Source organism: Puma concolor, chromosome A2, assembly GCF_028749965.1.
Source record: "Puma concolor isolate L17-30 chromosome A2, mPumCon1.1.hap2, whole genome shotgun sequence".
Lineage (NCBI taxonomy): Eukaryota > Metazoa > Chordata > Mammalia > Carnivora > Felidae > Puma > Puma concolor.
In genome coordinates this window covers 155,984,972-155,989,623 of record NC_141668.1, presented here as the reverse complement: position 1 = coordinate 155,989,623, position 4,652 = coordinate 155,984,972, and the positions used below count along the sequence as shown (strand labels likewise).

The 4,652-nt window shown below is 43.3% G+C and overlaps 1 pseudogene; it reads right to left on the bottom strand.

Moving 5' to 3' along the window:
- Positions 1–4,088: 4,088 nt before the first annotated feature.
- Positions 4,089–4,165, bottom strand: LOC112853064 (U4 spliceosomal RNA; annotated as a pseudogene).
- Positions 4,166–4,652: the final 487 nt, after the last annotated feature.

Here is a 4,652-nt window from a genome sequence, read left to right as displayed (position 1 = left end):
GGCTAAGCCAACTGAAGTGTGAGTTTCTTTTCATTGTATTTCTAGGCTGGTTTAATTTCCTTTTTTTTTTTTTTTTTTTTTTTAGTTCTCTTGTCTTCCTCTTTCTCAGGTAGCACATCATCAATTTTATTTCCACAAAGAACTTATGGGAGTTCATTCTCTGAATTCTTGCATGTCTAATAAGCCTTTACTTCTCCTCCACTCTGGATGGATAGTTTGGCAAGATATCAAATTCTAGGTACAAAATTATTTCTTTGGACTTCGAAGGCAATTCCTCCACTGTCTTCTAGCATTGAGTGGTGCTGATGAGAATAATGCCAACCTTGGTCTTTCTCTTTCATTGGTTGTCCGGATCTTCTTTAGTATCAGTGCTCTGAAATTCCATGAGGTTGTTTCTGTGGATCACGGTCTGTTCGCTGTGCTGAGTCCCTGGGGTCTTCTGAGCTACAATACAACTTTGCCTTCTTTCCACTCTGGGAGATTTTCTTCAATTATTTCCTTAATAATTTCCACCTCTCCATTTTTACTTTTCTCCTTCTCTGAAGTCCCTATTGCATAAATTTTGGCTCACCTCATTGGACACTTCCTGTCTCTTTTTCTCAAATTATCCACCTTTTGTCATTTTACTGTCTAATCTGCAAGGTCCTCTGGACTTTTTGGTGTCATCTTTCTTTCTTTGAGTTTTTTTAAATTGTATGTCATATATTTATTATAATAATAAATTATTGTATCTAATCAAAATTATTTAAATTTATTTAAAAGGCTTGAAACAAATTATAATAAGTTATTTAACAAAACATAAAAATTATTTATTATAATAATTTAAAAGTACATTTCAAAAGGGATTTAAAACAGGCTTTTTGTTTCCAAGGGCTCCTTTTAAATAAATTGTTTTGGGGCATCTGGGTGGCTCAGTTGGTTGAGCATCTGACTTCGGCTCGGGTCATGATCTCACAGTTTGTGGGTTCGAGCCCCGCATCGAGTTCTGTGCTGACAGTTCAGAGCCTGGAGCCTGCTTCAGATTCTGTGTTTCCCTGTCTCTGCCCCTCCCCTGCTTGCTGTCTCTCTCTCTCCCTCTCTCTCTCTCAAAAATAAATAAGCAGTAAAAAAAATTTTTTTTAAATACATAGACTTTTTGTGTTGTGGGTGCATCATCTTGACTCTGCATGAGGATAATTAGAATTTGGGGTTTGTTTTTACTTAGTTCTTCTTCCTCTAGGTTTATTTATTCTGTTTACTCATCTTGGTCTTTTATTTTCCTGTGTGAATGGTGATTTGGGGCAGCCCATTACTATTTATGTATACCAGGCTAGGTGGTGTAATTTGGGTAACTGGGGAGAGTTTCCTCTTCTCTGAGTGAAAAGGTTGATTGTAAGCTCTCCAGCTGTGGAAGGGGTATTCACCTTCAGGCTTCAGAGTAAGCTGGAAAATGGGAAAAAGCTTGCAGCCTCCGGCCCTCCCCACCCTACTCCAGGATCCATTCCCACCACGCCTCCTCCCAGCCCCCACCATGCTGTAAGCCCTAGCCCTTCAGGCCAGCTTTTGTTTATTTTTAAAAAATTGTTTTTCCAGCCTCACCTTTGGCACAATCGCTACATGCTGGTCAGAATTTGTAGGTTTCATTTTGTAAATATATAATGTCGATGTTATATTAGTTGATACTGATGAATTCATCCTTGCTCCTGGTGGTGGTTTTGAAACATGCTTGTAATTTGTTGACACTCCTCACAGTAAGGAGTAGAGTCTGTGACCTCTCCTCTTGAACCTGGGCAAGCTCTTATGGCCGCTTCAGTGAATAGAATGTGGCAGAAATGGTGCTGTGCGACTTTGAAGCCAGATCAGAAAGGGTCATGCAGCTTCTACCAGTGTTTCTTTGGGACACTGACTCCAGGACTCCAGCTGCCACATAAGAGGTCTAGCTATGCTGAAGCCTATTTGGGGACATACCACACAGAGAGACCAACAGATAGGTAGATATTCAGGCAGGAAGGTAGGTAGGTGGGTAGATAGTTAGACCCAGAAATGGATAGATAGATCCATGGGTGGCTGGATAGATCCATCCGTGGCTTGATGAATAGATTGAATACCTGGCTATTTCAGTCTTCCTAGGCTCTCGACATCTGAGTGAAGAACCCTTCAGGATGACCTTGGTCCAGCCTCTGTCTTTCTGCAACCACATGACAGACAAAGCAAGAACCACCTTGCTTAGCCCAGTCAACTCCAGTTTAGTTTTGCTTAAAGCACCATTTGGGGTGGTTTGTTACACATGAGCCATAGCTAATCAGAACACGCCTTATTAACATATTTAATCATAGTTTATATTTATAGAAAAATACCACAATGGTGTCCTGTAATCTGGGATCCCCTTGTCTATGCTTCTGGTTTGAGCTCCCTGTCCATTTTCCAGGAAAAACTATTCCTTTGGTAGCAGTAACTCCCAGAGTAGGGATTGTTTCTGACCCAGAAACCAATGGGTCTCACCAATGGCAATTGTTATTTCCATTATTAAGAGACCATCCTAAACAAATTAAGGCCTTCAAATGCTTTCCCTTCACACCCTCTCCCACCCCATACCTGTTCCCTTACTCCCCTGCTTGAGAAGGAATCATGAGGTTTCAGAACCTGAAAGAAATCCAAGGGATCATTGGAGCCAACCTACTTATTCTACAGATGAAGAAACTGAGGCTATGACTCCCCCCCGCCCCCGCCTTCCTCCCATTGCACGCTTGATAAGTAGGTGACACGGAACTAGAACTCAGGTCTCCAGGCGACCACTTCAACCAGCATCGACCATTGATGCTACTCCTGCCCTGGACTGGGTCATCTTTCCAACCCAGAGCAAAGGCTTGACCCTCTAGGCTGCCCTACCATGTCCTGTCATAATCAAGAGAAAGCTGGTGTGTGTCCTGCCCATACACCGGTTTTTCACCACTCTAGGTCAAATCGAGACCCCATTCCGGCTAGTACACGTGTGTGAGCAGCTATCACACACAAAGAGAACCAAACAGAATAAAGCCCAAATAAAAAGGGCTTCTTTTCACTAAGAGACAGAAACGAGATTGTCTGGGCTTCCCGATGTTAATTATACGAGGGGTGGGAATTGAAACCGATCTGAAATTCTCCCTCTCCTACAAACCTACCAAACCCCAAAGTTTTTCAATTTCGTTTTATGAACACGCAGAAGTACTCTTGCAGCTCTCAAGCCAATGAAGGAGCACACACACCACGATGTGTGCTGCTTTGCAAGGAGCTGTCAAAAGCAAAGCTGGAAAACCCTTGTCCTCATCAAGCGGCTTTCCCCAGAAATGGTGTGGATGGAAGTGGGGGGGTAGGGCGAGCAGGAGGCTGCGGACTGGAAGCTGAGTGCACAGGTTCTGAAAAGGATAACTGAAATCCCTGGTTGCGAGGCAGCAGATGGGGAAGGGCAGGTTCTAGAGCAGAAACCCTTCCTTCCAGCGTAGCAAGGATAAAAATAAACTCCCAGCAAATGCGCAGAATCATCCATTGCCTACACTCTTCTTCCCTCACTGATAATACTAACATGTTATCATGTGTTATTTTCCATCACCCAAATCATGCGCGACGTACGATTTCGTAACCTTTTTTTTCACTGTGTATCCCATCATAAAAATCGTCCCATGTCATCAGAACTTATCCGCAAACATCATTTTTTGAGAACTATGTACTACTGGCTGACTATACCGTGATTTACTTATGTCCTTCTTGCTGGATGTTTTCCCCAGTTTTTCAATATTATAAATAACTCAGCAATAAACCACTTTGTCTTCTACCTGTGGTTTTCCAGAGATATACCTCTCTCTTAGCCTTCCCTTGTAGATTTTGATAGAGAAGACTCTCATGTTGTTACGAAAGTAGAGGTTAATAAGCTGGTAAAATGCACATTTTTTTAAATTGTAATTTGTATTGTGGAGGAGATTGTAAGCAACGCTTGTTGTCTTCTTTGAACTTGCTGTGAGGAATATCCCTATTTTACAGATCAGGAAGCTGAGGCTCGAAGAACTTAAATGATTTGCTCGAGGTCACTGAGCCACGATTTCAATTCAGGCAATTACACCCCAGAGCCCACACTTTTTTTTTTTTCAATTAGCAATAATCGCGCCTCGGATAAACCTCATTGGCTACGATACTGCCACTGCGCAAAGCTACACACTTTTTTTTTTTAATGTGTATTTATTTTGAGGGAGAGTGAGAGAGAGAGAGAGAGAGAGTGCATGCACACCCAAATGGAGGAGGGTCAAAGGAAGAGAGAGAGAGAGAGAATCCCGAGCACGCTCCATGTTCAGTGAGGAGCCTGACCTGGGACTCAGTCCCGCTACTGTGAGATTGTGACCTGAGCAGAAATTTTTTTTGAATTTTTTTTTTCTCAATGTTTTTATTTATTTTTGGGACAGAGAGAGACAGAGCATGAACGGGGGAGGGGCAGAGAGAGAGGGAGACACAGAATCGGAAACAGGCTCCAGGCTCTGAGCCATCAGCCCAGAGCCTGACGCGGGGCTCGAACCCACGGACCGCGAGGTCGTGACCTGGCTGAAGTCGGACGCTTAACCGACTGCGCCACCCAGGCGCCCCTATGAAGTCGGATTCTTAACCAGCTCAGCCACCCGGGTGCCCCCAGAGCGCTTTTACTTGCT